Here is a 10019-nt window from a genome sequence, read left to right as displayed (position 1 = left end):
CCCCCTGATTCTGATCCATAAACACTCAACCCTGTCATCACCATCATGAAGCTCCAGACAACCAAACCCACCTCTAACACCCCCTTGCCTGTCCCTTCTCAGGAATTTATATCCACCCACAGCATTGCTCCAGCTCTACAAGTCATCCCACCGTGTTTCCATGATTGGAAATACATCATATTTTTCCAGCTACACAACATCTTCCAACCCCTCCTGTTTGTTGCCTGTGCTGGGAGCATTGGTGCAGATTCACTTCTCCTGGACTATTGATCCCACAACTTTGGGGGGAAGAAGCCCTAATTCCTTCATGACCCCTCTCGGGTGTTTCCATGGGTTTTAACACATCAATAACCTTGGCATCTTTCCTGGCACATGGATGTCCATCCCCTACTCCACTGAGACCGAAGAACCTCAAACAATGGTGAGCTGCTCCCAGATTTATCTCTAGAAATTCTGATTTTATCCCTTTCCCCCTTCAAACCTGATTTTCTGTGATCTCTTTCCATGATCCCTGCAAATGCCTGTGCAAAAAACCCTTTTCCCCCTTTGAGACAGGTGTGTCTTCCCTCTGTAATTGTCAGGGATTTAAAAACCAGGGCACTTTGTGTCCCTGGCACCCACTGGCACCACTGCTTTCCTCTCAGCCAGATCCCTGTCCAGGCAGGCTGGAAACAGGAACTAACTGGCACCGTTAACTCCAACCCTGCTCTATCCCAGGAAGCAACTTAGAGCCTGTCAGAGTCTAATAAGGGTGAAAGATGTTTTGATACCAGCTCAGGGTACCAGTGCAGGTGCCACAGACATTGTTTTTTGTGTCTGGGTTTGTGGAGTTTATTTTTAAATTCCTTTCCTTTTTTTTCTTTCCCCCTTCTGCCTCCCATTTTTTTCTTGCTGTTTTATGCACTTTCCTCAGTTTTAATTTGAACCATCTCCCTGTGGAGTTTCTGCCCCTTTTCCACCACACCTTGCCTTTAAATAAGATGCTGATATTTTCGTGCCTCTGTGCCAGGGAAAAAGAGTTTAATTTAAACCTCAGGGCTCAGAATCATAATCCTGGGTTTAAAGATCAAGTTTTTCCCAGTGCTAAGGCAGCAGAGAGTTCACAACCTGTGTTTCCACTACAGGGATTGGGGAAAATGGCAGGGGAACAACAGGTCAAGCAGTGTCCACCAAGAGGCAATTTTGGGAAAAAACCCGACAAGCTGTGGGGTTTCTTCCTTTTCTTTCTGGCAATTCAGCCCAGGCCAAGATGGCACTGTGTCCTTGTGGCCTGGAGGGACAGTGGGATCCTGGGATGCATCAGGAAGTGTGGCCAGCAGGTCCAGGAGCTGATCCTGCCCCTGGTGAGGCCACAACTGGAGTTCTGTGTTCAGTTCTGGTCCCCAAAGTTCAAGAAAGACAAGGAGCTACTGGAGAGGGTCCAGCAGAGGCCACAAAGATGATGAGGGGTCTGGAGCTTCTCTCTGGTGAGGAGAGACTGCAGGAGATGGATAGTCTGGAGAAGAGAAGACTGGGAGGGGATCTCATCAATCCACCCGAATATCTCAAAGAGGTGCCAAGAGGATGGTGCCAGACTCTTCCCAGTGGTGCCCAGTAACGGGACAAACTAAAACACAAGAAGTCTCACCTCAACATGAGGAAGAACTTCTTTCCATGGAGGGAGGCAGATCACTGGGACAGTTGCCCAGGGAGGGTGTGGATTCTCCCTCTTTGGAGACATTCCAAACCCACCTGGACACATTCCTGTGTCACCTGCTCTGGGTGACCCTGCCTTGGCAGAGAGGTTGGACTGGATGATCTCCAGAGGTCCCTTCCAACCCTAAAAATTCTGTGATTCTGTGAAACCAGTTGCTTTCCTCTTTATCTCGAGACGTTTTCTGCTCTTTCCTGAGCACCCAAGACTCTGTCAATGCACAGATTATATTCACACAGTGCTGAACTCTAAAAAGTGCCTGTAAACCCATTTACAGAGGGCAAATCCCAACACAGAGAGGTGCCTGGTCACACAGAGTGTCATCCAGAGACCTATAAAAAGTGGAACCAGGTCTACAAACCCCAGGGCATTCGAGATGCATTCAAGTTTATTTTACATTCATTAACTCCAGTATCAGAGTCTTAACTGAGCCAGGATGGAATGAAGCATGAGCTAATTGATCCTTCTTGTGAGATTTTGCAGCTACTGTCAGCTTTGTGCTGCATGGCTGCTTTGAGCCAGCTCTGATATCTTTGTGCTCCCTGACAATCCTGCAGCTTTTATCTCCTGCTCCATCCAGTGGCTTTCTCTTCGTGTTGGGTCTGGCTGGGATGGAAGTTAATTTTACCCTTAACGACCCTTGTAGTGTCCTTATTGTGCTTTAAATGCAGGAAAGGTGTTGATAACACAGCAGTTTATCAAGGTTGTCTCTCCAAAATTCTCCTCTGGGGGTGGGCAAGAAAGATCTCAGGAAGGGACATAACCAGGACATCTGACCCAAAGGGACAAAGGGAATATTTCAAACAATTTGAAATCTGCAATAAAAACTAAGACAGAAAGGAGGAGGAAGGAGTGACTTCCATTATTTACAATCTTTGTCTTCCAGGGCAACCTCTACATTTTTGGAAGTCCTGCTTCCCGGATTTACCACATAAAGATGAGGGATGCTGCTGATAACACTGAATGGACCTCAGAGGGCACATTAATTCCTAACTCTGAGTTAATCTGAGATCCAGAACTGGACAGCATCATATAAGGATATCTAAAAGTACCAACATGTGCTCAAAATATGTAGACAAGCACATAATTCTGAAATGATCAGTAATAAATCAAAAGGAACCTATCCTGAATTCCCACTTAGGGACACTGAATTGAACATAAACCCTGCCAAAGTCAGGGGGGATCTCCCCAGAGAGTTTTGGATCCATCCATTCAAAAGTTTGCAGAACAAAGCCTAAAGGGAGCCTTTTCCAAGAAAGGAGGAAAGTGTCAGACCCCTTGTCCAGCCTGGGGTCAAAGATTTCAGGGTTAACAAGAATTATTAGTTTAGTCTTTTAGGTTCTCTGAGAATCCTCTTTCTGTCTCTCTATCCACAGAATCAAGGAATCACTAAGGTTGGAAAAGACCTCCAAGGTCATCAAGTCCAGCCTTTGTCCCCACACCACTAAGCCATGTCCTCAAATGCCACATCTGCTCCTTTTTCGAACCATTCCAGGGATGGTGACTCCACCCCTTCCCTGGGGATACACATATCCATGTATCCATATAATTTCTATACATAATCATGCCCACAGTGTCTGATTTTACAGCCATAAAGCATTTCCTTCTCTTTTATTTTTTTAGGAGGGTTTAGGTCATTGAATCTCTGTGAAATCAAATGACAGGGAAACTCTCATCTCCCTGTGTAAGCTGTTCAAACATCTCACTATTTTGCCCGTAATATGAAAAAAAATATGCATTTTGAGCATCTATTCCGCCTCTTTTAAGCATCATTTTGATCCCAAAGACAACTCATTGCAATTCCAGCGTGGTCAGGAGAACTGTGCCAGCTTTACATCACCGGGAGTGAGAGGAGGATTTTTCCATACCCACTGAAATGCATTCCCACCCCCAAGGTTGTTTTGACTTTATTCATACAAGCCCCAGGATACACAGTGGATGTGTAAACATTTACATTTAATAAATCAGTCAGGGAAAGGCAGTTTAAGCACCATCTTTACACAAAGTGCATCTTCTTATTAAAGTCAAAACATATTATGCAATGCCTATAATGTGCCTCAGGTGCACTTTAAAATGTATATATCCCTTTTCATCCCGTGCTCTGTTATTTATTACATGTAGCAATCGCTGTTCTTTCCCAGACACGGGTTGCCTGATGTGTTTTGATATAATTTATAAACAGCTAATAAAACTCAAATGTTTATCGAGGCTGCCTGGGAGGGATGGGAGGTCGAACAACTCCTCTCGGTCAGCTGGGCCATGGGAGAAGACAAACAGTGCAGGGTGATGAGTCATTAAGAAGCAATTTTGCATAGATGTGGCTTGATTATATAAGCACAAATAATTCCAGCCTGTATTCCCAGCTTTTCTCTTTGGTGGCCAATGTGGAAAGAGGTAGGAAAGAAAAGGTATTTCTTTTATCAGCGGGGCAAAGTGATCAGGTCTCACTGCACAGGATCTTTTATCTTCTTAGACGTTGTTTTTTCACTCAAAACTCATCTCCTGGAGCCTGAGTGTTTCACAAAATATTCCTTAAATTGCTGGCAGAAGATACTTCGGTTTTCCCAAGAAGGAAAGAAAGAGGGAAAGAGAGAAAGAGGGAAAGAGAGAGAGACAGAGAAAGAAAGAGGAAAAGAGGGAAAGAAGGAAAGAAAGAGGGAAAGAAAGAGGGGAAGAAAGAGGGGAAGAAAGAAAGAGGGAAAGCAAAAGAAGGAAGGAAGGAAGAAAGAAAGAGAGGAAGAAAGAAAGAAAAAGAGAAAGAAAGAAAGAAAAAGAAAGAAAAAGAAAGAAAAAGAAAGAAAAAGAAAGAAAAAGAAAGAAAGGAAGGGAGGGAAGGAAGGAAGGAAGGAAGAAAGGAAGAAAGGAGAAAATGAGGAAAGGAAGAAAGGAGGAAAGGAAGAAAGGAGGAAAGAAAAAGAAAGAAAGGAGAAAAAGAAAGAAAAAAGAAAGAAAAAGAAAGAAAAGAAGAAATACAGAAAGAAAGGAAGGAAGAAAGAAAGAATTCAATTTTTCCAGGAAGTGCAATTTTTTGTTCTGTGTGCAAAATTCCCTACCAAGGTAGGACAATTTGTAATTCAACACCTGAATGACATTGACTCTCTAATCACTTGAGTTCAAGAAACTGTCCCGGTTGTGAATATTCCAAGTGTTCTTGGCAGACAAGACACAATGGATGTAAAACGTGGAGACTTCCAAAGTAATTAATTTTATCACTGACCCTTGTAATTTACTCAGTAATTTTCATTTTATTTTCACTTTATTTATTTTATCTATATTTTTATTATTTTTATCTGTATTTATTTATCTATATTTATTTTCATTTTATCTCTACTAATGAAAATCTAGGTAGAAGGACTGATATGGGTATGACCACTCTAACTTAAAAATTTAGGAAAAAAACCTCCAGGATTTGACTATTTTCTCCCTCAAGACAGAAGTCTATGAAATACAAACAGTTAATTAGAGAGACATTCCAGTCAGCAGGAATTTCTTCCATGTTTTTTTAGCTTTCCTCTTGTCACTAGTTTTGTTCTTGTCTCCGGTTTTTAATCACCCAGAGAAGGAGACATTCACCCTTCAGTGGTCAGAGACAAGAGTTTGGCTGCCTAAAAAAACACTGGGGGTGCTCCTGGACCGGTTGTTGTGGGTGGGAATTAGCCAAGCTTGGGATAAACAAGCAGCCTGGATTCTTCAGGGTGGTGGAAAGAGCAACATGAAGGCATCTGTCCACGTCCCACTGGGGAATAAAGGAACATTTCTCCTTCCCTGAGCTCACCCCGTTCCTTTGAAGCCGCCGCAAAAGCCCGGATTGACGTCAGCGGAGTCAGAAGATCACCCCTGGATGAGGTAGTTTGGGAACAGGGTATGGAAAGAGCTCTGACAGCTCCTTTAACAGTTTGAATTGAAGGCAGGGTGTCCACACACCCTCACATGTGTGTACCCATGGATAGAGGAAAAACAGCCCATGTGTTTTCCTCGCTGAATAACTCCGTGGGATGTGCCTCCAAAGACGAAATCGAATTATTTTGTTCTGCATTCGGGTCTCAAGCTGAGAGAAAAACCACCTATTTCCATGTAATCTGGCTTTTAAGTCTATTGAAGTGGAAGTTTAAAGTGTGAACTTTCTCTTCCCTCTCTTTCCCGCTGTGAAGGAAACTGCTTCTGACACATCCCGTGGCTTCTGCTGATCAGTGATGAATGATCCTTAAACTATCCATTAATTTTGACTTCTTCGGGTTTTAACCTGTGTCAGGGGGGCCAAGTGATAATGAACATGTATTAAAGGGACTTGCAAAATTAATTATAAGCACATTTTAAAAGGTTTTTGGCCTTTTTGATGGCACTGTCAACAGGAGCTGCTGTTCATTGCCAGGAATTAGACAAGGCCATGAGGGCAGGGAAGGCATCAGGAACTGGTCACACCTTCCACTGTGACAGCCTTGAGTTGGAATAACCCTGGAAAGACTCAGACACACTCCTGACCTACTGCTGCTCATGGATCAAAGGAGGAACACGGGCAGTGTGTCCTATTTGGGGTTCTCCACTTCAAAAAAGACACTGGGATACTGGGGTGGGTCAGCCAGGATGGTTGGGAGAGCTGGACCACGAGGATTTAGGAGGAGAAGATGGGAGAAGAAGGTGTGTTCAGACTCAAGGTGAGGGAAGATCTTCTTACTTCATGAAACTCCTTAAGGGGAGGATGTAGAGAAGATGGATCCCAACTCCTGGGAATATAAAAATTCGACTGGAAAAGCCATTGGCCCTGCTTGGAACAGAGTTTTGGATGAGATTCCTCAAAAGGTGATAGCCAACCTAAACTATTCTGTTTTATGTAGAGGTTCCATTTGAACTAGCCACCTAAAGCTTCCTCTGGAGCCAGTGAATGTTGAATTTTGGATATAAAATCCACTGGATGCACTGAATATTCCTCCATTTTGGAGGAATCTAGAAGTTTAACATAAACAGAAGAAGAAAGGCTACACACTAGACACAAATGTTACAGAAAAAAAAAATCCTGTATTTTTGTTTCTTCAGTCTTCCTACTTTCTCTCTGCTATCCTTCACTTTTCCAAGGATTTCCAGCAACCTGTGTCTCCTTATTCTGTCCCACACTCCTTTAAACTTTAAAGACTTTAAAGAGAAGCATTTAAAGTCCTCCTGTCCCTGTGTTAACACGTGTTTTGGTTTTGAGTGTCCCAGGACATTCTCTTACAAATCACTTTGTGCTGCTGCTGCTGTCTCCTGGAATGATTCCACTGCAGCAAGAGCTGGAACAGCTCATGTAAAAACATTTATTATCCATTTCCTCCTGTCACTCTGCTGCTGACATGACTCTTTCTTCATCCATATGGATGGAGAAACAATGTTCTCTCTGAGGGGACAGAAGGGAATAAAAGCTCTGCTCTGAAACTCTGTCCAGGATGAGAATGTGAGGAGGAAGAAATGCCTTAAATCTGCTTTTATCTGCCTAATCTTAGCCAGACCTGGGGTGTTCTCCCAACTAGTGTCATGAAGCCACAGCAGAGGAAAGCTCTCACTGCTGATCTCATTTTCCTGCTGTTGAATATCCTGATATTTTTCTTTAGCCTTACAAGATAAAAAAGTGGGATTAATCTCCTTTTCCTGCTAAGAAACTGAGGCACGGGTGAAGAGTGGGATTCATATGCACAGCTTTGGGTGTCTGGGACTTAGTTGTTTGCATCTGGTTAATTATCTTCATTCTCATTACAGTTAAAGACAATCAAATTAACAAACTGAAAGGAGTTTAGGGGGCGAATGTCCATGTCTAATTTAGGATGAGATAAATTATAGAATCACAGAATGGTTTGGGTTGGAAGGGACCTTCAAGGTCTTCTAGTTCTCCACATTCTACTGAGTGTGATCCTTGGCACCAGTATTTATTGAAACTTAGTCAACCCATCTAATACATTTACATATTGCTGGTCAACAGGTCAGAGAACCAAGAGGAGACCCAGCCCCTCCTACAGACATGCAGGACCCTGTGAGACACCTCAAACAGTTCCAGAAAACAATGATCAGGCCAATTAACTGATTCAACAACTTCTGCAAAGAGGAAAAAGGGTCCTGGAGGATCAGCTCAAATCGTAGAATCAAGAAGGTTGGAAAAGGCCTCTGAGATCATCAAGTCCAACTGTCACCACCACCTTGTTCACCACTAAATCCTCAAGTGCCACATCCACGTGGCTTTTAACACTTCCAGGGATGGTGACTCCACCCCTTTCCTGGGCAGCCCCTTCCCATGTTTGACAATGGATGTTAAATCTCCCAGATTTTAGTACCCTGGATAACTTTCCCAAGGTGACTCCACTGCCTAAAGACACTGAAGCCACATTTTGCAGCACTGAGTGTAATGTGCTGCTCAGTGTCCCCTGTGGTACTTGATGGGTCTCTGGAAAAAAAAGAGGAAAACAGATGGAAAAGGAATTGCCCATCCCTTAGTCACTCATTACTGAGGAAGACCTCAAAAAGGAGAAGAGGAAGCTCAGGAGAGACCCTCTTGCTCTCTACAACTCCCTGAAAGGAGGTTGTGGTGAGGTGAGGGTTGGTCTCTTCTCCCAGGTAAGAAGTGATGGGACAAGGGGAAATGGCCCCCAGCTGCGCCAGGGGACGTTCAGGTTGGATAGGAGGGAAAATTTCCTCACTGAAACAGTGGTTAAGCACTGGAACAGGCTGCCCAGGGAAGTGATGGAGTCACCATCCCTGGAAGTGCTCAAAAAATGAGGAGATGTGGCACTCAGGGATATGGTTTAGTGGGAAGGGTGGTGTTCGGTCAAAGGTTAGACTTGATGATCTTGGAAGTCTTTTCCAACCTTAATGATTCCATGAAAACAGAGCTGCTCCAGAGCCTCCAGCTCCCTGGCAGGCTGTCACTCAGTGTGTGGCTGTCTGGGCTGTGAGCATGAGGCACTTGGAAAGTCTGTTTATTTGGATTATTTATTAAGCAAATGATTTCTGCGCTCGGCATCTGGAAACACCCCATAAATAAAACGCAGCAGAGGCTTAAATTTCACTGCTGTTCACAGACAGCCACACAAATGGCCCCCAGCCCTCCCTTCCCTGCCACAACAAACCTCTGGAAATAACATCCAGGGTTTGCTGTCAGTGCCATGAGACAGATGCACTGAGGAGCAAATCCAGCCTCCTGCCGTCTTCTGGAGGAGGATTGGCAGGAGTCAGTGGCACCAAACGCTCCGGAAAAACTTTCTAATGAGGAGAATGGAGCACAGGAAGAGCAGGTCCTCTTTAAATCGGGGATTGAGCTGATGACCTCCAAGGACACCTTCCACCTGCCTTGGCCTGTCTCCCAAATGGTTTGATCAAGGTGCTGAGAGGGAACTTTTCAGATGGGACTGTTTTCTCAAGGAACTGAAATCTCTTATGACCTACAGCACAAAAATCCACACATTGGGTCAGGCTGGGTTCCAGGTCCAGTCTAAGGTCCAGACTCATCCACTGCACACCAGCATCACTGAAGGATTTAATAATCAGAGCCCAGGAGCTCTGCAGGAAAGGGAGAGCTTGAATATTTTTGTGCTTCAAAATGAGCCCAAACTCATTTATAAGATCTGGATCATCCAAGGGGAGCAGACTCAGCCCAGTTCACCCCAAGAAATGCTTTGTAAGAAGAGTTCAACTGATGTTCCCCAAGTCTAGAAGTCAATCTTTTGCTCTATTATACTTTTAGAGTGACCCATTTCATGTTTGGTTGGTTGGGTTTTGTGCCTTGATAAGTTAACACTGTCTTAAACAATTCCAGGGTATGATATGGGTGAAGAAATTTGTATGGGATTACCCTGTTTTTCAAGAAAAATAGGTTTATCATAAAGCCATTCTGTGTCAGGGGAGACCAGAGCTGGTAATTTTTAATAGACCAACCCAAATGTAACCTCTGAGCCTGAGCAGCTCCAGGGGGAAACTCCAGGTATGTGGAGGGAAAATGGAAATATTATGGTGAAACTTAAACCTGCTCTCAAGACCTTTCCTCACCTTAGAACGGAACCCAGAAGATACAAAGCTAAGAAGGGAGACCACAGGAAAAAAAAGCAGGACAGATTGTTCCTTACTGGACAAATTCTTCAGAGGTTCTGGACAGACAGAACATGACACAAGAGGTGACTGTTGACATAACAGGATGCAAGAGGTCAGGTAAGAAATGGTCACCAGCACTGGGATGTGGGACATCACAGCTGAAAGGGTGCATGAGGCCACCAACTCCTCAGATCTGGTGACTGATAAGCCTGAAAATACTCCAATTATTTACCATGGGTGAATTTATGGCACAAACTGCATCCTGAATTTCATGTGT

This window comes from Neopelma chrysocephalum, unplaced genomic scaffold, assembly GCF_003984885.1.
Source record: "Neopelma chrysocephalum unplaced genomic scaffold, ASM398488v2 Primary Assembly neopelma1_129, whole genome shotgun sequence".
NCBI lineage: Eukaryota > Metazoa > Chordata > Aves > Passeriformes > Pipridae > Neopelma > Neopelma chrysocephalum.
Note: the sequence above shows the minus strand (reverse complement) of the source record.